Source organism: Netta rufina (assembly GCF_964035555.1).
Source record: "Netta rufina genome assembly, chromosome: 1".
Lineage (NCBI taxonomy): Eukaryota > Metazoa > Chordata > Aves > Anseriformes > Anatidae > Netta > Netta rufina.
The window spans coordinates 151,150,051-151,175,188 of record NC_140123.1 but is presented as its reverse complement, the minus strand read 5'-3'; the positions used below and the strand labels follow the sequence as shown (position 1 = coordinate 151,175,188).

The 25,138-nt window shown below is 41.2% G+C and overlaps 1 protein-coding gene across 1 annotated transcript in view; it reads left to right on the top strand.

The window, feature by feature from the left end:
* Positions 1-338: 338 nt before the first annotated feature.
* LARGE1 (LARGE xylosyl- and glucuronyltransferase 1) overlaps positions 339-25,138 on the top strand; it is a 281,219-nt gene continuing 256,419 nt past the window's right edge. Inside the window, exons 1-2 of the mRNA XM_084289677.1 lie at positions 339-1,254; positions 2,796-2,872. The gene's annotated coding sequence lies outside the window, so the exon portion shown is untranslated. The remainder of the gene's footprint in view (positions 1,255-2,795; positions 2,873-25,138) is intronic.

Here is a 25,138-nt window from a genome sequence, read left to right as displayed (position 1 = left end):
GGCGTGGGGGAATAAGGTGCGTTCATCGCCTCGCCGCCACGCAGGAGGATGTGGGCAGGGAGGCAGGCAGAGGAGGCGCTGGATTCGGGCGTGTTACCGGCTGTAGGATGCTTTTTGCTCACCCCGAACCCCCCCCCGCGGTCCCGGGGCACCCCCGGCTCTCCCCTCACTCACCCCGGCGGCCGGGCCCAGGTGCGGCGGCCCCGGGCGCCGCTCGGCGAAGCCGCCGCTGGTTGGGCGCCGGGCGGCTGTCGCTGGGCGGTGTGTCACGGGCTGGCTCCGCCTCGGCCCCGCGCCTCCGCCCGCCCATGCACAGACATGACACAGGCACACAGGCACTGCAGCTGCCGCTGAGCCCCGGGCAGAGCGGCGGAGGCGAGCGCGGCCGGTTGTCGGTAGCCGCCGGTGGGCAGCGGCGGCTGCCCTGCGACCCTGCCTCCGCCTGCCCTCGGGCGGGGGGCAGCCTACGGCGGCGGGACCCGCAGGGGGCAGCCTGGCACCGGGCGCCGGAGGGAGCCGGCGGGGGCAGGCTGGCAGCGGGGAAGGGGCGGGAGGCAAGGAAGGAAGGAAGGAAGGAAGGAAGAAAGAAAGGGGAAGGGGGCAGCCTGGCGCTCGGACCCGGAGGCGGCCGCCGGGCAGCGGCACGGAGCGAGCCCGGGCGGAGCGCGGCACCCAGCGGCCGCTGAGGCTGGGCCGGCAGCGGTAGCGGCGGCGGTGCCGGAGGAAGCCTCCCCGTGGCCGGCAGCGCCGTGCCGGTGACCTTCCCGGGGCCGCCAGCCCCTCGCCAGGCCTCGTCTCCCCGCGGAGATCGCGGACCAGGCCCCGGGGAGAGGCCGGGAGGCCGGCCCGGAGCCCCCCCCCTCCGTCGCCCCCCGGGTCCTGCTGGCCGCCGGCGGGGCCTGTGCACCGCGCCGCTGGCCGCCGGGGAGAGAGAGGGGCGGGGAAGGCGAGCGGGACGGCCGGCCGGGGAGCGGGCAGGCCCCGAAGAGACAGAGAGAACCGGGCGGAGGAGGCGCATCCCGGGGAGAGCGGGGTCCTCCCCGCCGCCCTCCTCCTCCTCCTCCTCATCCCCATCCCGCGGAGAGTGGAGCCGCCGGTGCCGCCCCGGCTGGGACCCGCCGGCTGACACCGCTCCGGGGACCGAGCCGGAGCTGCCCGCACCCCCCCACCCCTCCCCCGGAGCGAAGGAGGCTGAAGGACCGCTGGGCTGCCCGGGCAGGGGGGCGCTGGGCAGCCCGCCGCCCCCCCGGGAAGGTGAGTGCCTGCTCGGGTCGTAGCGCTGCGCTTATTTTACCTCCCGAGCCCTTATTCCAGCCCCGGGGGCTTGTCCTGCCCGGAGAGGGGTGAGCGGGTCCCGCCGAGGAGTGCGGGGGAACCGGGGGCTGCCACCCCGTGCGGGGAGTCCCGGCTGCCGAGCCGCACCTGCCCCGGGGCTAAGCCGGAGTTTCACCGGGACACCGAGGCGGGTTCCCCCTCCAGCAGGCACCTCCTGTCCGGGAGGGAGCTGCGTGGTTTCAGATCGTTCATCTGTGCTTACCAAGGGGTTGGGAAAGCAGCAACTTGCGGCCTCCGTGGAGGTGACGTGAAGTTTGGTAATGCCTTATGTAACACTTTTTTTTGGAGGGACTCCTGGCTCCTGGGTTGTGCCCCGTTTGGTTTTCAGAGAGCAAGTGGTTTCCCTTCTCTGCGGAGCATCACACAGGCGCTCCTTGTACGGGCTTCCACCTGAGTACGGTGCCTCCTGCTTTGTTCAACTTGGTACGGGGGCATTGCTAGAGAGCAGACAGAGCCTACTTTTTCCCAATATGTATCGTTAAACTCAAAACTCGCCCGAGGAGGCATCTGAACTGTTGTTACAGGGTCTTACCTTTTTGTATATGTCTAGCGCTTGGTTTTTATTGCACTCTTAAAATTATTACAGGAGGCATTTTCACAGGCGTGACTGTCATTTATGTATTCTGGAAGGTATAGATGCCAGGGTAGAAATACTAATGAATCAAAAGTCTTTCAAACAGTGTTAGCTTTCTTTTTATACAATTTCAGTGCTAGAAGGAAGAGAAAGCCCTAGGCTAAACAAAGTGCTGCGTTAAAACCAGATTTGGCTATTGCCAACAGGTCAGCACATTTCATTTAATGAAATCTTCTGGATATAAATTAATTTTCCTTGTATAACACTTATTATTTTACTTGCTTAGAAACAACAGGGAAATTAGGTAAGTCATCTGGAAGGCTTCCTTGCTTCCCATTTCCCTGCAGTTTCTCTAAGTGGTCATCTTCTACTTAAAAAAAATAAAATGTTACTTCACACAAAAAGACAGTGTAGTGATTTGCTACATGTTCTTTAGACTCCTACTGCATAGGTACGCTAGGGGGACTAGTTTGGTGGTGTTTTTTTCCCATTCACTGGTGAAAATGCACAGACTAATGCAATAATGCATATGAAAAGAAGACTTCTTCCCTTGCCTTATAGCATTCCATCATTAGTCTATGAGCTTAAAGGAAAAATCTGAAGTATAAATGCAGATGATGAGTTCAGGGCAGGGGAAATATTTTAACAAAATCATTCTACCTCATTCTGTGTTTCCTGCTGCAAACGGAGATAAGTTATCGAAGGTTAGTTTATGTATAAGAACAGAACAAGCAAACAGATCCCCCAAATCTCCTCAGTCTGTTGCTTTCTTTTTTTTTTTTAATGGAGAAACGAACAAGGTGGAACAGGTCTCCCTAGGCTTCATGAAAACTGCAAATTGCTGATAAGTATTACAAGTTTGAAATGTGGAATTCTTATTGCTTAGGTGTCCTGTGACGCCCCCTGATCAGCAAGTCATGTAGAAGCCGCAGGAACTGCAGTCTCTGATGGATAATTGGATTGGTAGGTTCTTCTTATGTTTGTTTTTTTTCCTCATTTAATTGCCCACTTGTGATAGCAGTTTCCTTTTCTCCACCCTGTTGATTTTATTTCCTGCAATTTTTGATTTATGTTGTGTGTTGCATCTTTTCTGTTCAAAGTACATACTCCCTTCTCAGTTGCTGGTAAGGAAAGCACAATATTTTCATGACAGTATGTGGCAAGATTAATGTCTTCATTAATATCAGCAATATTCATGGCAACTTTTTTTCTCCTGTGTTCAGGTGTTATAAAAATAAGTTTTTTCAGGCCTGGGGAAATATGCACTGGGTTTCTTTAAAGGCATTCTGAAAATAATATTACTTATATATTGGATTCTCTGTGTCATCTATTCAGTCTACTGGAATTCCAATGTATAGCACCTCAGAAAGCCAAAGTACAGAGTGTTGTGAACAACTAGATGTCTTTTGGAAGCATTAAGATATGTCACCAGCTCGGTCTGCTGAAATTTCAGAGTGTAGGACATAATAGTAGCAAAAGTAGTATTCTTGAATGAATTACAGAAAACTGGTAAAACAAGGCATATGCATGTGTATTTTATACCAGAAAACTGATAAAACTTCCTTGCACATCCATGTCATTAAACAGAAGTATTAAGTTTTAAGGGAACAATCCTCCAAAGTATTACTTGTGTTATTATTTCTTGCTTAATTATTTATTTTTGACTAGAATAAATGATCAATCGTCAGTAGACGCTTACTGGACTACTCTCTCATCTTTCTGTTTTCCTTTTGGTGCATGTGCATTTATAATAGGAATCTTAAAAAAACAGCAAGCATGCACATGCACAAAACAGACGAATACCCAAGCCATTTTATCAGATGTTTGTTAACTGAAGTCTCATAATGAGTAAAATTTACAATCTGATGTCAAAGTTTGTTATATATGCTAATCTCAGTTCATGTGCAAACTCCTGTTGATGGGGGTTGCTGGATCTAGAACAACATATGTCCCTTTTTCTATTTTTTTTTGTCCAGGCACCTAGGCTTATATGAAGGAGTCTGTTAATGAGCCCTTGTCATCTTTGATTGAAGACCTTTCATCAGCTGCGTTAGAATTAATTGAGAAATAGCCATTTTAAGGGTATGATATGAAAAAATAGTTATGCCAGAAATATGACCTATATATTCTAATAATATTAATATAAAGACTTGCTTGAGATGAAGATACAACAGCCAGTGCAAATTTACAGTTGGTCATTCTTCATGAGTTTATCTCTGCAGGGTTAGCTGTATTTGCCTAATTCTGTGACTAAAGAACTTCCTGAACAGTAGCTCTGTGTAAGAAAGCACATATACACAAACACACATGGTGTTTCTGCCCTGCTCGTTGTCTGACTTTGACGCATCTTTCTTTTTGTAGTGAATGCTACCTTTAAAAAAATGCCATTTTTTAGTATTCTCTGTGTTGTGGTTCATGAGCTGGAGAGTAAGAACTACTCTTTGGGAAAGTAAATTTTTTTTGCTTTTCATTGGGTTGGTATTTTTCTCTTCCTTGTGGTACCCCCACCTGAAGATAAGGGTTAAGAAATGGGGTTTGAACCTTTTAGGGATTCATGACTCCTTTTGGTGTCACCTGGCTTAGCATTTGAACACCTGTCCGGTCGCTTTTCAAAGCCTGCTCAATTCATGGTTGTAAATGGGGAGTAGCAGATACCAAATTCTATTTTATAGGGAACTTTGTAGCTCAAAAATCAAGAAGAAATTTGCTAGAAAGGATTATCCTGGCCTTGGCACTGACTTTGAAGCAAAACTGCCAAGGCTGGAATCCTTGTGTAAGTGCAATCTCTGTCAGAATTAGAAGCAAACAGAGTAAACAGTTTTTTTACTTGGCTTAATTTGTAGATCAGACTAAGTCTGATCTAATAGTACTTACAGTAGTATGCAATTCACTGTTCTTTCCAGGATATAACTACTACTTCCACAGCAAGGGAGTTACTGGGTAGAAGCTACACTGAAGTGTAATTGGCGAGAGGAACCCCAGCAACGTCTATTTCATTCTATGGCAAAAACACAGACCTAATCACAGAGCCTAATGATGGAGGAAGCTGGAAATCTGAGACAGTGCGGGAAGAATGCAGTCTTCCTTGCCAACCTCCATATAAAACAGATACACTTGAAAATAATGAAAAGGAGTAGATGGCTTTTAAAGGAAAGTATTCTCTGTCCTTATGCTTCCCATCTCTTGATCGGTGATATAAGGAAATAGATGCCACAACTCTACACTTTCCCCAAGTGTTTCTGAGTATTGATAAGTCATTTCTATGACTAGGTCAGTTTCAGGGAACTGGAGATGTGTGTTGCATATAACAACCCAGCCCCTATGCATGTTGGAAGACATCTGACAACTAAGGCTTAATAAAGAGGAGAAAACTATAAAACTGTTATTGTGCAATAACATAATTATTTGGTTAAATACAGATGTGGAGAATAAAGAATTTTGCTTTAGGAGGTGGGCTGAGGAAGAGGAGAGAAGAACAGTTGTGGAATTTGATTAAATATATATATATGTGAAACTATTCATTTTCTTTCAGCTTTCAGATAGACTTTTATACTTGTTAAGGGACTTGGGAATGAATATATCTGTTTGCAGAAAAGAGTATTTTTCATTCTAGAGTGAAAGGTGTTACTGAATGATGAAGGGGCGGAGGGAGAGAACGACAAAAAGAATTGTGAACTGTTTGGACAAGGTAGAGCTTCCATCTGATATTCAGACTTCCCAACACAGCTTCTCTTAGCTACATGTAACTTTCCTCTTCTCTAACTCGGTGGTGTTCCCCTAACCCTCCGTCACCTCAGTACTGAATTCCTTTGGAGATTATTTTCCATTCTGTCTTCAGTTAATGCTGCTGCTGATCAATACTGCAAATGGAATTTGATGTTCAGAAATTACTGGACTTCAGTGTATGAATCTGCCTAATTCAATCTTTTTCAGGCTGAAGATACTAGAAGTGCATATGCTACTGGGTAGATAGAAGAAATGAAAACCCATCATTCTAAATCCCTAAATATATGCTGTTTAGATCATGTTGTTCTTAAGAATCTCAGCTTTCATTTGTTTTCAAACAGAAGGGTGTCCTAGGCTTCACTTTTTTTTTTTTTATAGAAAACGAAGTGACATTAGCTTTAAGAGTCTGAAAGCAGAAGTTAAATACTGTAGTCTCATCTTTTTTTCAATCCTAAGACTGGTTCTGGAATATGACTCAGATTTAAACACAGGGAGGTTATCATTCATGTACAGCAAGTCCTCTAAGATAAAATATTGGATGGCGTGCTTGAGAGTTCTTAAACAAGATAACAGTAGATCCTACCTCTTTAAAAGGGCAAAATTATCTGTATTTGTGGATTCTTCGGTGTTGAATGTACCATACGGCAAGATGCTGCTCTGTTAGAGATCTGGAGCATTTAGGAATGGGACCCCTGTAAAGGTGAAAATTTTCTGTTTTTATTATTGGAATATTTTATGTCCCTGCACTTGGTGTTCCAGAGCTTTTTAATAGCAACTACATTTACGAGAGATCTGTTCATCTTCCGTGACTTCCAAGTAGTAGGAATTGGTAGGTATTGATGCCATAAACCCTTGTAAGTGCTAGGAAAGTTGCTATGTACTGCCACGTAGACATTAACTTCCACAAAACAAAAAATGATCAGATTAAAGAAATGGTAGAATCTTTTAGTCTGGGATATCTTTCTTCATTAAGATGTGTGTTGACAAAATGCAAGATGCTGCAAATGGAGAACAAGGGGAAAAAAATCAGTACTGATACCAAGTCTACCCCTAATAGGATGTACTAGTGGCTAAAACGGACCATTTGGTGATGGACAGGAAAAGGAAGCTTTTGTACTTGATGTTGTTGATCTTGTACCAAGGGTCTGAGACTACCATAATGCAGAGGAGGAAATAAAGAAATTTGGTCTGTGCCATTACCTCAGAGAGCAAAAATGAAATATGCAAGCTGAGAATGTTTCAGATGCAGCTGTCTTAATCGCACTATGATTGCTGGACAATGAGTTTAAAACTTTAAGAAAGAAGCAATGTGTGTGACTTGGTCTAGGACAGTAACTTTGCATCATTCCATGGCTGCTTTCAGACCTTGGGTGTGAAGAGGAAAGTGTACCAGCAGTGGCTTAAGTTACTAGATTTCCTTCCCAACATTGTGGTTTGTCTCCCATTTCCCTTGTTTTCAATATAATGTTAGTGCAGTTTAAGGGCTGCTAGGTTAAAATAGCAGCATTCTAGCATTGTTCAAATTCATCTCGTTCAGATTAGCAGTGCAGGTCCTTAATCAACATAACACCTCCTTCCTTACAGGGGCTTTCCCTCGGGAATGATTCCTATATGGCTTAAATCAGATGACTTTCCACCTGGTTTGGACAGCTGGGAACCATGCATGATACTGCCTTGCAATGTGGTTATTGATCTTGGAATTTACACCTCTACTGCTGGCATCCAGAACCTTGCAGCTTGCTTTTGCATGCTTGGCAGGGCCAGTTGGGTGTAAAATCTTCTCCATATCGCCAGTGTCCACTGCTCACACATGAGTGTTCACACCTGTCACCTGAGGTATATCACGCTGCATCATCTGTGGAGAATGTCTGAAATACTCTTCAATAGGCTTAGGTCCTGATTTATGTTACAATCACAGTGTAACTGTGCACAGCTGGTAAATTGGCTGAGAAGAAAGATGTTCTTAACATTTTTTTTTCTTAGGATGAGTAAAATAGTAATATTGTGTCACTACTACGTGAGGAACTGAAACTGATGACAGTAGTCTTCATCTACAGAATAACTTTGCCAATTCTCCAGTCTTAAGCATGTTGTGGAAAAAAATAAATTAATAGATTCTTGAATGTTTTACAGAGCAGGCTGGAGTGAGGTAAATGACACAGTAGAAAGATAAACTGATGCACTGCAGGTGAAGTGATGTGGGCAAAGTTTGCCAGGTCGTCAGTCAAAAAACCACAAGCAGAACTCCGATTTCCTGACTCACAGCTGTGTACTCTGAGCAAGTGAAACACCTATGTCTTTAGCAAAAAATATTGCCTAATATAGTTGTGCTTAAGATGATGAAACAGAGTCCCTGATGATACTTGGCTTGTAGAATCATGGAATGGCCTGGGTTGAAAAGGGCCTTAAAGATCATCTAGTTTCAACCCCCCTGCTCTGGGCAGGGTTGCCAACCACTAGAGCAGGCTACCCAGAGCCTCATCCAGCCTGGCCTTGAATGCCTCCAGGGATGGGGCATCCACAACCTATCTGGGCAACCTGTGCCAGTGTCTCACCACCTTCTGAGTGAAAAATTTTCTCCTACTATGTAACCTAAATTTCCCCTGTCTTAGTTTAAAACCATTCCCCCTTGTCCTATCACTATCAACACATGTAAACAGGTGTTCCCTCTCCTGTTTATATGCACCCTTCAAGTACTGGAAGGCTGAAATGAGGTCTCTCAGTAGCCTTTTCTTCTCCAAACTGAACACGCCCAGTTCCCTCAACCTTTCCTCATAGGAGAGGTGCTCCAGCCCTATGATCATCTTAGTAGCCCACCTCTGGACCAGTTCCAAGAGCTCCACATCCTTCTTGTGCTGGGGGCCCCAGGCCTGCATGCAGTATTCCAGGTGGGGTCTCACAAGAGCAGAGTAGAGGGGAACAATCACCTCCCTCTCCTTGCTGGCCATCCATGCAGCCCAGGACATAGTTGGCCTTCCAGGCCAGCTGCAGGTCTGCTCTCAAGTTCTTTGCCCAGTCTACATAAATACCTGGGATTGCCCTGGCACAATTGCAACACCTTGCACTTGACCTTGTTGAGCCTCATTAGGTTCTCATGGGCCCACTTTTCCAGCCTGTCCAGGTCACTCTGGATGGCATCCCTTCCATCTATTGTATCAACTGCACCACTCAGCTTGGTGTCATCTGCAAACTTGCTGAGGGTGCACTTGATTCCATCGTCTATGTCATTGATAAAGATGTTGAAGAACACCAGTCCCAAGACCAACCCATTGCCACTGTCCAGTTGTCCTCGCAGAGCAGTGTACCTGTTCTGCAGGGGCAGCTGGGGAGGTAGGGGAATCTCCGGGCAGGTGCACCTGCTATGCTTGTAATGCCAAGCAGGGAGCTTTTGCTATTGCCCCCTGTCCCCTTTATTCATCACCATCGGTGTTAGGAGGAGGAGAGGAGAGGGAGTTCACTGTAGCAGGAACTCTGCCTGCCTGCTGGTCCCCTCCTATTACTTGCTTGCAATGCAGTAGGGGGTTATGTGTTTCTTGTGGAGCGTCTGCTGGCTGCCTAAGCCTCAGGGCTGGTAGGGACTGGCTCCACCAATCTATCTCCCTCTCCCTAATACTCCAAAGCCTCTCCACCTCTTCCTTCAGGTCAGCCACACGGCTGAGTAAATCTTTCACCTGCCCGCCTTGATCCCCTGCTCTGCTGCAGAATGCATATGCCCTGGAGCCAATCGTCCTCGGCGAGTAAACTTATATAACCTTTTTAAAGGTAAATATTCATCTGTGCATCTTCAAACAAACAGGTAGTATTAATTATGTTGAATAACTGGATAAATGAAAAAAATAATCTCATGATAGTAGAGGCTACAGATGCTCTGCGTTGATTTAGAGGCAGTGCAGTGAGTGACCAAGGGAAGACAGGGGTGGTTTCCTTCTCAAAAGTGGAAAATAATACATTTAAAGGAGAAAGAAATGGGAGAATGCTTGAAGGAGTAAACAAAGCTTGTAGGTAAATGTTCTTAAAGTATATGGAATTGTATCTGTAGCCAATGGTGGAAAGAAACTGGAGAATGAAACTGGCATAGGCTGTTTAGCCTACAAATGAAGCACAAGTCACCATAAGTGAGCATTAAGAAGACCAGAATCTGCACTGATTTATTGATATGTGCTAATTGGGTAAAAAAATGCTGCACTTTTATTGGTGACATCCTTTTATATTTGTTCTGACCACTGATAAGCAGAGACAGGCGCAGCATCTGTCAGAATAGAAGGCTTTAGCCACGTTTGTAAGGCATGTATCCCACTGTTGGACAGAAAAATAGTGTAATCTTTATTTTCATGAGTAATAAATATTTCTGGACTTGCAATTAGTATTAAAAATTCTCTGAAATAATTTTGCAGTGTGTTTTATTTTTTGTGTTTGGTTGGATTTTGTTCCTCAGCTTTGTTTGTCCTGCATTGGACATTGCTGTGTTGCGGGAGGCCTGAGCTTTGATTTCCCCTTTTCTCTCCTTTTTCCTTGATTTTCATAATTTAAGTGGCCATGTATGAGGGTAATATGATTTGGGAAAATATCTTGACTTTTTGGGTTGAAATAGTGAAATTGTGAATGTAGCGTATAAAGCAGTTATTTATTACTGCTACTAAAATGCCTAGAGGCTTTGTTTGCGAAAGGGCTCCCTTTATTCTGCGTGAAGCACAAACACACAGACTCTGTGCACCTTAAGGGTACTTCATGGAACAGAAAGGCTGGTATAAAACAGCAATATAAGCACTGGTGCATGGCTTGAACTCTTCTAACACAGCAGTGGTTTTGGAGAACCACAGACTGGTTGAGACTGGAAAGGACCTCTGGAGGTCCTCTGGTCCAACGCCACTTACTGTTAAGTATGGTTACCTAGAGCTAGTTGCACAGCACTATGTCCAGATGTCTTTTGAATATCTCCAAGGATGGAAACTCCACAACCTCTACAGACATGTTTCCTGATGATAATTGAAGAAGCCACCAGTGTTTCAGTTTCTTCTGCCTCTTGTTCTGCCATTTAACACCACTGGGAAGGGTCTGGCTCCATTTCCTTTACACCTTCCCTTCAGATACTTTTTTTTTGACACATACTTTGCCAGTTTTGGCTGCAGGTGGGCTCTGGCTTTCCTGAGCACATATCTACAGGATCAGATAATGGCTCTGTATTCCTCCCATGTTACCTGTCCCTCCTTCCACCTTTTGTATACTTTATTTTTGTGTTTGAGTTTTGGCTGGAGCTTCTTGTTCATCCGTGCAGGCCTCCTGGCATTTTTGCCTGACTTCCTGCCCACTGGGATGTTCTTGAGCTTGGGGGAGGTGATTCTTGAATTCCAGCTGGCTCTCTTGGATCCCTCTTCTTTCCAGAGCCCTGTCCTAAGGGATTATTTCAAGCAGATCCCTGAAGAGGCTAAAGTCTGCTCTCCGAGGTTCAGGACTGTAATCTGCTTTTTCCTCTACTCCCTCCTCTCAGGATGTTGAACCCTGACATGTCATGGTCGCTGTAAATAAAAGCTGCCTTTGACTTTCACACCTGCAAAGAGCCCTTCCTTGTTTGTAAGTGTGAGGTCCAGCAGGGCGCTTCTCCTCATTGGCTCAGGACAGGGAATTGTCATGGATGCTCTGCAGGAACCTCACGTATTTCTTATGTCATGTTGTGTTGGCCTTCCTGCAGATATCAGGGTGGTTGAAGTCCCCCATGAGAACCAGCGTCTATGAATGTGAAGACTTCTAGCTCTCATGTAGAAGCCCTCATCCACTTGTTCTTCCTGGCCAGGTGGCCTAAGGCAGATGCCCTCTACAACATCGCTCATACTGGTCTGCTCTTTAGTCCTTATCTATAAGCTCTTCGTTGGTTTATCATCCATCCCCAGGCAGAGCTCCATGCATTCCAGCTGTTCTCTGACATAAAGGGCTACTCCATCTCTTTGTCGTTCTAGCATTTCCTTCCCTAAGGAGCCTGCATCATTCCATTACAGCAATGCAGTCACGCAAGCCATCCCACTATGTCTCTGTGATCCCAACAAGATCATAGCTGTGCAACTGCACACAGGTCTTGTGTTTATTCCCCTTGTGTTTATTCATACAAAAAAAAAAAAATCTGCAATTGGTAAAAGCTATTCAGATAAAAGCACTGTTTTTGCCAGTATATCTGTGACTACTGTGGCAGCTTCTGCTAGCCAAGTTACGTCAATCAACAGTCACTCTTCACACCACCAGCCAACATAGCTGGGGTGTTAGAAATTCCCAAAGCGAGAAACTGTTTCCTGCCCAAAAGAGCTTACAAAACACGGAAAAAAGAGCGTGCTGAAGTGTTTGAAAACTGATGGTTTGTACTTTTCCTTTTTTTAAGATTGTATTTTTAATCTCAGTAATTCGTCATTTGAATAGTACTAGCTTATTTATTGTTAACGTCGTTGTTGTTTAAACATCTCTTGAAAAAAAAAACACTGTATTCCTCCATTGTGATTCACTGGAAGCAGCAACATGGGACAGTTCTGAACGAATTCACTGTAATTCTGGGACATACCCATTTTTCCCTCTCAGGTTACATTGCTGTTTAATTGATGTGGTATTTTAAGTACATTTTATATTTGACTTGTAAGATTTTATTTTAGCACTTCCATTAATGCACGGCACCAGTTTTTTGGACTAACCAAACAGAAACTTTTAGGAGGATGGAGATGGATCCCATTGCACCTGCCTTGTGACTGTAATTTGTGGAGGTGAAATGAATCTAACGTGGCAGGAACTGAGTCATTCATCACAGACAGCAAGAAATCTGGGTCCCCTTGTGTTTTCCTGTCTTTTTCATTACATGGATTTGCCATATGTATCTGAGTTTGTGATACAACCTCTTTGATATCTAAGAACTTCTTCTATTTGGCTTGTTTTGAGCCAGGTACAGCTATCGTAAGACTTAATATCTTTGGCTAATCAGAACAAAATGAAATTTTTGGTTTAATTTTAAAGGATTGAATGCTGATATTTTATCAGGCCAGAGATAACATTATTAACATTGAGAAGCATTTTTCAGGAACAGTTTGTAACGCCGACTTCAGTCTTTACAGCGAGATTGTTCTCTAATTGTTCAGGTTTTGGAATCCTCTCTGCTGTTAGCCCAGTAATTTGGATGAAAATCCCTAATGTTTTCAGTTAGCTATTCCTGTCAAATATTGACCTGGCAACTAACTTCCATGTTTTTGTTGCTGACTTGCAACTTGGATAAGAGTTGACTGTTGTAACCCAGTATAAATTCCCACTAGTAACCAAGCCTGTTAAACTAGGCTGAACAATGGGAGGACACGAAATCTATGTTCCTTGCTTTTACCTGGTGTCTATTCCTTTCCTCTATCAAGTTCAAGTCCCTAGTTTTTCAAAACCCTCCTCAAAACCCCAATAAGAATGTTTTGGCCAGGTTCACGAGCCTTCATGTCAGGCCCTTAATGAGCTGAAGAGGAAAACTTTGCCATTCTCACTTTACTTTTTCCCAAGAGCTGTCTCACTGAAATCAGTGCTGAACCAATACAGATCTATCAGTTTTGCTCTTTCAGCTTGCCTCTCCATCCATCCTCACTGGTGTTTGCTGTGATGGAATACTGGTAAGCATGTAGTGATGCTTCTGGATGGCATGGGGTTCCCAGAAGAGACCCCAGTTTTGATCTGCATTAGTAGTGTTGGACACCCCTAATGGGCATGAATGTAGCAGATAATGTTTTGTGATGAATCTTTTCGCACAAGACTTTCCCATTAGCTGTGGCTAAAAAGCCACGAAGCACTCTAAACGAAGAAAATGGGACTCAGCAGGGCATGTAATGGACAAACTTACACAAATTACAGCTTTGTTTCTAGCACCTTGATTCTGTTGGACAAATGTATCTGCAGGTATTGTGGTAATGGAAGCAGCAAAGCTTGTTGCATAGTGGTACAGAACAAAAAATACTTTCAATGGTAATTTAAGAAAAAAAACAGGAATTTCCATTGAGAAATGTTAGTGCTGAAAGTAACCCAGGTCTAACAGTATCTCTCAGTATACAACAATGTAGTGTTCCTTTTCTGGTGTGTTACTAAGATGGGAGAAAACCACAGTATGCAAAATTGAAATATCATCCATCCATCCATATACTTTGCTAGCAAGTTCTGCATCCTCTATTCTTGCTTCCTTTCCATGAAACAATGGTTCTTTTATATCTTGGCACGTTCATATTTGCCAAGTGTTTTTCAAAGACGAAATATAGCAGGAAGGTGCTAAATATTCTTGCTTTCTTTTGGAACTAATTTTCATTCAAGATATTCTTGTCATAGCTTATATTTGGTGTGAAAACTGGAATGGATGCTCTGATTTTTAAGAATTTTGGACTTGTTTATTTTGCTGGCAGGACACAAATAGATATGTGAGGTTTTGCTGTAATTCTGTGGCTCGGGAGTAACTCCGTGGTGCAGGCAAGGAGCTGTATTCTAGAGGCAGATATGTGAAGGGCCAGCTTAGAAATGTATCTGAAATTATCTGTTATATCTAGATTGAAGATTGGGATGTGGTCAGTACATTTAATTAACCTCTGTAACCATCACTGTATGTCCAAGATGCTGTCATACCTGCAGGTTTTTTTCCTTCTCTAAATGTATGAAATAATGCAGCTGATGGGTAGACTACAGTTCTGTATTCTTGTATAATTATTTCTTTAAAAATAGTAAACATTCCAATAAAGGAGAGGTGCTCTATCCAAGCTTGGCATGCTTTGTACAAATTTTCTTGCCATTGTTAAACTACAGATGGGAGGAAAAAGTTCTGGAAGAGCCTAATTAAAACACTGACATACCTGACTGCCTGTGCCATGTTTATGTATAATAAATCAAGCACCTGAGGATACTGTGGTTCTATTTGGAAAAATTCCCTTTGAGGTGAAGATAAGCATGGAATGTTATATAGTCAAAAGTATCATTCTTACTCTAAGGTCACTAACTCCTGTGTAATTATTTAGAGTGAATGGTGATTTGTAGACAATTTATAAGGTTCTTAGTTTTTGATTGAGTAAGAAATGATTTATATATGTCACATTTCCATCTGCTTGTGCACGTGTATCTGTAAAACATTGAGGGGTTCACAAACTGAAACCACTAACCTGAAATGAAACGTAAACTGACGAAGGTCTGATTTCTGTAAATACAACTTAGGAAATTGTATTAGACATATTGCAGAGCCATTGAGGCTTGCTCCAACTATATAGGAATGTAATGGTATGACTCCTGTTGACTTGAATTTCAGAACAGGACTTGAATTCATGATCCTAAAAAGCTCCAAGTTTTCTTTGGCTCTCACTGGTATTCATTACTTCTAAAGTTTTGACTTGAATAGTTTTCTTTGTTCAAATGCGTATTTACTTACCATAAGAAGGGATGGCTTACTTCACAGAGCAAATGAAAGACTTAGATGGTATTATATCTCCATGCGTCTTTTCAGTATTATAGGAATTTTCATGTCATAAGAAGCACATTTCCTGTACAAATGCGAAATTGTGTTGTAAATGAAATCTCTTAATTACTGCTCAGCTTTGCTAAGCTATTTGCTTGAGTCAGCAACTGCTGAAAAGTGCCATAATTTTGAAGCAGAAATTTAAGACTGAAGATTTTAAACCAATTTCTTTTTTCCCTGTCATTAAGAGAATAGTGGCTTAGCAGTCAGGAGAAAGAACTTTCTAGTTTTAATAAACAGTGTTCAAGTTCTTGTATTAGAGGCTTATGGCTTTTAGATTAGAACAGCATGTTCTTGTTTCTCCTCCACCTCCTCACTGGCACTCTAACTTGTGGGTTTGCTTCTAGTTTTTTGATCCCACTGTTTACTTTGGAGCTGCATTTGTTTTTTGTTTTTTACTAGTAAGGTTCTGATCCACACTGTAGGTGACAAGGTGTGTGCCTCTCTGGGAAAGAGGGGTTGCCTTGAGACCAGAAGTTCATGGTAAGCTAGTTGTTCTTTTTAATCATCTATACATCAAAGTATTCTGAAAATTGTTCTTCAAAATTGAGAAGCATACATGTAGCAATGTCTGTAACTTCAACAAAGTTGAGGTGGTATGACAACCTGTGTAAGATTTGTGGGCTACCTGGTAAAATTGTTTAGTTGTCTGTTTAGGGCGGTGTGGAATATAAATTTCTCATTCTGTCTTGAGTCCAGGTTAAAATCTTAATTTGTACGATGTGTAAAATTAGCAATTTTCCTTAACTCTGGTCTTTGTTTTGAGCTAGACTGAGGAATGTTTACGTGCTGTAGTCTGTAATGAATGTTCTGACTAGTCTAGTTGAAACCAGTAATGGTGTTTGAGAGCAGTTACTACCTTGTGGCATTCCCAAACTCATGGTGACCACTGATAGATATATTTGCCCCGTTTCCTCTGTGCTTACCATCCTGTGGATTTTGTGAGTACCTTAGAGCAGGCATAATTTCATGAGGTATTTGTACCATGGTTAGCACAGCAAAACCATGGATCTCTGGTAGTGCTTGGCAACCACAGTCCATAACGCCTCGTATAGTGCTCAATAATTAAAGCATTACACAGTTGGACAAGACTGGAAGGTCTCATTAAAAACACACTCTTATCCTGAGGTTACTGAATGTACCTCTAAAGCACACCCCAGATTCTCTCTTAACAAGTGAGATGGTTTTTCTACTTGCCATTCATAACTACAGGGGACTCTAGTCTTCGGATAGCACTGGTAATAATAGCAACAATATTAAAACAAAGATGGAAATACTGAAAGCGAAGAGGGAGGATGCAGAAACCATTCTGTAATCCTCTGGGATAATGGCCTTAAGCCACATGTCCTTGTGATTTATGCACTTGTTTTTATTTGTCCTCTTTGGCAGAAAGCTTTGTCACTGAAGAGATTTGATAATAGCCTGTTCAATATAATTGTAGTCACTTATATTCGTGTAATAAATAATTTGGGGCCATTTATGGATTTAGTCATTCTTGCTCTATGCGTTTCACCTCTGATGTCACCTTCAGTAGCTTAGATGGATCTAGATAAGGACTTCCTGCTTGCTTTGAGCTGTCCGGTTATGATACTATATAGAATTGTTCTCCTTTTCGTATTTTTCATATATTGGAACGCTAATAAGATGTACATGTACTGTACCTGCAGTGTATATGCTACATTGTATTGCTGATTGGAAAATTGCTTCTTTTACACGTAGTACAAATTAGGATTTTAAGCTGGACTGGCAGAATGAGAAATTGATATTCTGTGCAGCCCTAAGCAGACAACTAAATGATTTTAGCAAGTAGCCCACAAATCTTACGTGATGTATGCCAACGTGTAGTTGATGTGTGGATATAGATTAGTAGAATCTGCAATTTACTTGCTGAAAGTACATTATTAAAACCCATAAAGGCATATATTAAGATGATCAGTCTGAGGCAGAGGAAGAAATTAGAAAAATTGAATTTATTTCTTCAACCTATAAACTTTATTGCAACCTCAGTTGTACAGTACTACATGCTGCAGTGATAGAAATGGTGGAGGATGGAAGTGAGTTCAGATCTCAGACAGCTAGTATATTCTAAGAACCATGTGCCAGAGTAGCTGAAGAAAGAGTACATGGAAGAAAGCTAACATGCTGGAGCAGTGGACTAGGAGATTAAGGCGTTGCTCATCTGTTTTTCTGGTTTTGATGTGGAAAATCTCTCTGAGAGGAGTTTTCCTTTAGGGCCTTCTGGAAGGGAATAAGAAGAGTGCTTCTACCTTGCTGCTTCTGTGACTGTGCATCTTCTCTGTACATTAAAATATTTTCTTTGTTTTTTATCCATAACCTCATAATGAAAAAAAGTTGTTCTAGAGCAAGTCTTTCATGTCAGATAAGCTGAGTTGGCTTCCCTGCTGTGACTTCAATAATGCATCATTTCATAAGTTCAGGGGATTTAATGCATTTCGAGTGAATCTGTGCGTTGCTGGTAGATGGTTAAAAGGAATATAGCTATAATAGATTGGTTGCAAAAGCTGCTTCCCCAGCTTCTTTCCCATCCCGCCCACTAACATGCAGAAGCATCTGCCTCTCATCTCCTTTTTGCCTGGTGCTATGTGTGAGTTCATTTTGACAAACGTTTGATGAACAGGGATCTTTGAAAAACCTATGAGACAAAATAACAGTGGTGAGAAATGCAAGTAACAACTTGTGCAATAGAAGGTGATGGAATGGCAAATGAAAATACTTCTGTAGTAAATGTTATCACAGCAAATGAGCCTGTCTTTTCTAGCTTTAATGAAATATAGCATCTCTAAATTTATAACTGTTACTTATAAATTTAAAAAAGTGTAGGTGATTTTTGCCAATATTCTTAAGAAGTTGAGGTACTTTACTTTTTCAAGCTTCTTGAACATATATTCTGTCTTTTCAGTTATCTGAACACTGTAAAGGAGGAAGGTAGCATGTTTTTCAGTTAAGACACTTAAGATTATTATGGTCATGTTGTGACAACTCCAATGACTATTTTAAAAATTTTGGACTTTGTATATTTTCACGTAGGAATAAAGAATTGAATCTTTTCTGTATCTGGAGGAAAAACTGGTGTACAGAAATCCATAGCAAGTCAGAGCTAGTTTTCCAGATGTGCATGTTGCATATACTGCTTCAATTTTTAGAACGTGTATATGGTGCTTCCAACATGGGAGGATATAAGGGGTTTGAAACCCCTATGTTTTCCTTTAAGTGAATTTTCTGCAGTGATTCTACTTGTTACTTACGCTAGTGTAAGGAGTTTTTTAGCTAACATTTAAGACGGGAAAGAATCAAATAGCGTGGCCTGAAAACACCCCCAAATCTTTTATAAGTAATGCTACAGTTTATAGCACAGATGAAGCCTTAAGTGATTGTGCTAACATCATGCAATTGGAAGATTGCACGCATTTGAATTGGATTTAATAGTTGTTTGTGTCTGGTAAGGAACTGGCAAAAAGGAGAGCTGAATAGTACTGGGGAATTCTGGAATGTTATCAAAGATAAATAATTTTGCTGTTGGGTTTATGCATGTGGTGATGTGAAATACATTCCTGGCTTAATAGAGTAAAACAGTGTAAATTCGTACTATTTTCTTCTGGATCCACTTGGTTTGCCTGTATCTGTCCATATTTTCCTATATCTGTCTATATTTTCAGCATCTCATAAGCAAAAAACGTTTGTAAAGCTGAAGTGGGATGAAGATGCTGGGAACATAGAAAAGTTTGTATGGGGAATGAGCATGTTCTGCAAGTTGCATACTGCTCTTTTCAGAAAGGTTTTGAGAACATGAAAATTAGTAAAAACAGGCAAAAGAGAATGGAAGGCTTGGAAAACCTAAAGTGTTTTTTTTTTTTTTTTTTTTTTTTTCTTTCCTTTATGAGTATCCTTTTGCATTTATATACCAGAAATATTTTAAGTCAACTCTTGTGTGTAATATTACAATGCACCTTGATGTTGGGAAGAGGTGTTAATGTAAATTCAGTCACTCTTCAAACAGAAAAAAAGTGTGTGTGGGGGGGTGGGTGGGGGAGGAGGAGGGATGCAGTTGATAGCAATAAACTCATCCTTTATTAGGTGCCCAGTAAACCTGTTTGTTGTGAGAACAATTTTCTTGGAAATGTCTTGGTGCCAGAACCCCCCATTTGATCTACTTCAACAAGCAGGAAAGTTTCTAGCCACACAGCTCCTGTGGAACCAAGAGAGCTCAAATAGATGGCTAAGCTACTCAAAATGAAAGGCATTTCATGAGTCTAACTAGATCTGTCTTTACAGGTTAAAGGACTGTATTAAAAAAAAAAAATCTATCCAAAACTCTGTGGCTTAACAGAAGGCCTCTCCCTTGCTTCACTGGCAGGCTGGCAAGGTTCTTTGGCATGAAAGTGACTCCCTGATAAGAAGAAGAGACCTTGTCATCCTGCTGAAGCCTGGGGAAAATATTTTGTGGATTTCTCTGAACCACTGTAGTAATCGTTTGGTTTAACATCACACTTTTTTTTTTTTTTTTTTAATAAAAACAATTGTCTGAAGGTTTAAAGAAAGTTCAATCAAGTTGTTTGAGGGGAAGAAGATGGTAGGCTTCCTCATTTACTTGTGATTTTTATTTTTTTTGTATGTACTTTACTGTTGTGTCTATATAAGATTTTTTTTTTACTTTTATTAATTTATTTTTATACGTTTTTACATACACTGTTATCCAAATTCATCTAGTTCTGTTTTTCAGCTGTTTACAGTTGTTATATTGAAACTGACTGTGGTCTACAATATATTTCCTTCAGTCTTTTTCATCCCTCAGAATGTTAGCCTGACAGTAAACTATGCAGTATTTTGTTTTCCTCCCAGGGGTAGTTGCAGAGATGAGCAGGACAATGAAATACTAGTGGAAGGCATCTGGAAGGTAAGATTTTCCAGATGGATATCTTGTTGAGATACAATAGGAGATGTGCTTAGTATTTTTCATTTTGTTTTCCAGGAGAGGAGAGTGCAGAAATGTTGATCTTAATTTCTTAGTCTTTTCGTTTTGCTTTTTTTTTTTTTTTTAATGAGATGCTTGCTAATGCTAGGGGGATTATTCTGATCATCTAGCCTGATGGAATCAGCCTGTAGAATTCCGGCAGCTGTTCTGGCTCCAGGAATCAAATTCCACAAATAATGGTTAAGCTATACCTAACACTGAGATTTTCAATCTTTATTTTTAAGATTTCAAGTTGTGAAGAAGGTACAATGTTTCATGTTTTTATTCACTGAATGTTTTTATCTTTTATTGATATTTCCCAATTCCTTCTCCAGGTATTTCTGTAGAAAGCTGATTGATCACTGTGAACTACAAACACAGGCCATTTAGACAATATAGTGCAGCAGTGCCCAGCTGACCTTGAGAAAATATTCTAAAGAGCATGAATCAAAACTAAAGTTAGAGGAGCTTGGAAAACTGGATAGCTATACCTATACAAAGGTTAGTAGTGGCGAGTATTTAATTTCAGATTTCTCAGGAAATCAGAAGATAAATATATCCAACAGATGCCCGAAGAATAGGACTCATCTAAAAGTTTCAGATCACTTTCTCTAGCAAGAGAAAAAAATGTATGCTATTTGTAATTCTTGTTCTCATCCCTCCCCCCTGCACCTCTAAATTTCTTTGTTGCTTTTTGACCAACCCAAGAGCTAGTGTTACCAGCAAAAGAACATTATCCTCCCACAAGATATAATTGAAGGAAAAACACAGGTGATATTTCAATGAGAGTTCTTTAAATCTCTGCATTGAGCTTTGAACTAACCTCTCCTACTTCTGGAAATATGCAAATTCTTTTTCCCTGTAAGACTAACCTATCTTTTCCTCTAACCAAAGCAATAATCTGATATTTTTTTCTGAACAAAGTAAAAATCAATAACTGAACTCTGACAGTCAGCTCCCTAGATAACTGCAGAGTCTACTGTTACTTTCCTGCACTGACAGCATTAAACTGTAATACAGGTACTTTTCTGGTAATAATGGAAGATCCTTTGTAATTTCAAATGCAGTTTTCAGGGAGATTTTATGATAATTGGTCACTTCATCCCTATGGTTGCCTGAATGATTTTTATAGGAGCATGAGGCAAATGGGAAGACTGGCTAGATCCCAAAGCATCTCAGACTTAAGTGTTCTGTTTTTGGGGTAGGCATCTGACTAGAGCCACCCCCAGCTGACATCTGTGGAGTGTGTGATCAGCTTTCAGCTCTCCCTGAAACTCGCACTGAAGAACGGATCTCAGTCAGCATCAATCTCAGAAGATGAGTAGTCATCTGTTACCCTCAAGGGATTTAGTAGTAGGTAAAACAGCAGTAAAGCACACTTTTATGGAATTCTCTTCAGATCTATTGATGCCTTTAACTACTTCCTAGCACTATTAAAAACAAGGATTAAAAAAAAAAATCTTCAAGCTTTTCATGGTGCGTTCTATTATGTAAGTTTTTTTCCCTGTCTTCCCAACATACATATAATTTTTGGTAGTATTTGGCATTCTTCTCTAAACAAGCTGTGTGAATATCTTCTAGGAAAGGAAGTGGGTGGTACCTTTGAATTGATTTTTTTTTTCTTATTTATACTGATCTCTTTCTGATCTGAACAGTTACAGCGTTCATATCACAAAAGCCTCTATTTAGTTCTGTCTGTGTATGAATGGAAAAGATTATGCTGCTTTTTGGTTTGTGTTTAAAACTTTAACTGATGGAGTAAGCTCGTTTCCTTCAAAAAAATGAATAACTCTAGGATCAATTCAGAAACGATATCTGACATGTTTTTTATCTTCGCATGTTGTGTACTAGATCCATTCCTGATATCACTTATGTCCTGAGTAGTTTACAGGATGAGAATTAGTTTCCATTTTTTCTATTAAATTTGCAAACACAAATAGGGAGAAAAAAAAAAAAAAGATTAGTTGCTTCATCTTAAAAGAAGTTTTTAGATTATTAGTGGCTGTAAGTTCTGCTATTTTTTTCTTTATTTTCTTTTAGTTGGATGTAGGCTTAAAAATATTTACCTAGTTCAGATTGTTAATTCAAGAACAGCCTGCTGCATTAGTATGTTTGGCCATGTTCTGTTTTCTCTGCCAAGAATTGTTTTTCTGTTTATTAATTGGAGCTGTCACTGTGCATGCTGAAGCAATAGTGATTTTTACATACAGATCCAGCATACCAATCAGTAATTAGCCACAAGTTCAAAGTTCTGCTCCCTAGTATAGTGATAAAGTTTCATGACTAAAGTACTGTCTTCATCTCATGGACTCCCTTTCCATTTCAAGTTTATATTAGAAGTGGGAGATAATTCATTATTATAAATTCGTTTGCAAGTGGATATTAGGCCCAAGTTAATAAGCACAATACTTTAAAGGAAGGCTGGTCTGCTGGGGTGACAGCTGGCCTGGCCATTGCGTATTTAAATGTTCCTTGTGTGCCTGAATGGGAACTTCTAAAGTAGTCTTGTAAAACACAAGAAGAAGATATATTTAGTTAAATGTGCATTTTTTCAGCCTTTGATAATATAAATTTCATGCAGTTGTTACCTGGTGCTGTCAAATTGTAGGCTGAGTGAATTAAATGATCCAACCTGGATGACTGGAATGCTGTCCTCTTGGACGAGCTGTCCTTACTAATTTACTGCTACAGGGGAAGAACAACAGTTTGCACATGTATTTATGCCCTGTGGAAATCTGAGGGCAGAAAGTCGTTACTGACTTCTTACACTGTAGATTAAATTATTTTACAATCATGGCCACATTTCATTTATGGAGATTTCAGGATTGCTAAAACCTCAGATCTATCTGTTGAGACTGGTAAGTATTAATACATGTCCAGAAAAAGGTAAAGAGAACCCTTAGCCACACTTAACCCCTGCTGATACAGAAGTGGAGGTTTACAAGAGAAATACATTTTTATGAATGGAAACATACGTGTGTAAGCACCAGAAGAAACAGCCAAAGAAAGCAAAACAGTTAAAAGCATGGCCTGTGTTGATAACAAAGGACAACGCTTCCAGGACAGCATTTGCAGCAGTAGAATGAATGAATGTGTTTACTCCAAGATGAAAACGCCTGTGCCACAGATGAATTGTCAGCAGACGGCCCTCCAACTTAATGTGGGGAGGATGAAAGCAATGTTACCTGTCTGTAGATTGACGTGTACAGCCCCTTTTCAGTCATCTTGGGAAGCGTTATAAATAATACAGATCCTAATGGTATGGAGTAAAGGCAAAATCAGTGCAGTCTCTATTGGATGCCTAATATGCAGCTGATTCCCATCAACTGAAAGTATGTTTTATTCCTGGCTATTGTTATCTAGGGTCTTTATGAAATTTGTATCAGCTGGGGATGTCTGTTTTTTGGATAGATCATGACCAGCTCAAGGATGATGAAGCAGTCACTGGTGGAACTGTTTGCCCCAGTGACAGTCCAGCCAGGACCTTGGGGCAGCAGCGTGGGCAGGTTTGGGGGACTCGTCAAGAGACTCCCTTGCTCACACCTGGACTACTATAATCTCAGAGTCTGCAAGTCTCTCGCAGGCAGGAAGGTTGCTGTGTTCTGCCAAGCTGGAATAGAGATTTTGGAGAAATTGCTTCAATTTTCTGACCTAATTACAGTTAATTACAATAATTTTGCTTGGAAGTGATTGCGCAGGGATCAACGTGATGTGGCCATGTTCTCATCTGGGAGAAAAGGCTGATGTTTTCTAGTATGCTAGAGGTTTTATAAAAGGTTTCTGAATACTTACGGTTTTGACTATTATGTTCTACAGAAATTTTTACCCTTTTTGAATATGAGACCCACTGCTCAAATTTTTTGCTAAATCTCTTCACACTTTCCAGTAGTTCAAATACTCACTTTTTCAGATTTTATTTAGTTTACTCTTTCAAAAATGCAGATACAGATGGTGGAAAAATACATGTATAGCAATTGTTCTGTCCTTCAGGCATTGTGAAAGAGGGTATAGGTTGAGCTACAGGGCTAAACACAGCTCCAGGGTCTCTGTTCCTTCACATTTCATGTTATGTGACAGTGATGCACCCCTGTGTTGCAGGAAAAAATGTATGCTCCTCAGCTTTGTTTAGCAACTTTAATTCTTTCAAAGTCTCCACAAAGGACTTGCAGAGCTTGTGAGATAATGTAGGTTTGTGTTATGGACCTCTGAGATCCCAGCACTGTAGCTGATAGTCTGAGCCAGAATTGGGTCTACTGATAGAATGCACCATTGAAAAACTCTTACCAGTGTCAAGCTATGAGAGAGGAACAATCAGTAAGTGAAAGAGGGAAATCAGTGTTGAAATGTCTCCGATATTTTTCTGTTTTGTAATTTTGTCATAAATATGTACTGAAATTTATATAAAACAGAGTAAAAATGACAGTACCTTTTGCTTTTGAGTGTTTGTTTAGTTTAGCACAGAGGAATTCTCATCCTCACTGGAACATTTTGGTTCAACTAAAAGAAAATTAATGAAACAATAAACGTATCCATTTAGGAATCTAGTAGTAATAACAATTGAGATCGAGCACCTTTAAGTTGCTCACAGATGTATCACAGAGAAAGCATGCAAGACCATAAAATTAAAAATCAAGCACTCAAACTAAAAAAAAAATAAATAAATGAAAATCAGAATTAAGGTTACCTATGTGCCAGTTACTTATCCCTGTGCAGACGTTTTCTGTAGGAGATAGTAAGTAGATATACCTTACAAAATGATTTGACATCTTGAAATTTTAGTGGACTTCACCATACTGAAGAATGTTTTTACACGTTGGGATCAACTTATTAGATACTTCTCAATCAGAAATGTAATTTTCTGTTTTGCAGGCTGAACTGTTTCATTTTGGGTGCTTGAGTGGCTGTGACACTAACCTATGTCTTTCCTTAAAACATCCTGAGATACCTGCAAGACAGGCACATTGGTCAACCTTGTTGGTTAGATTGCATGTCCTGTGATGTGAGGTAGCGACAGTAATCCTTGCTGCTCAGTGATTCATGATGG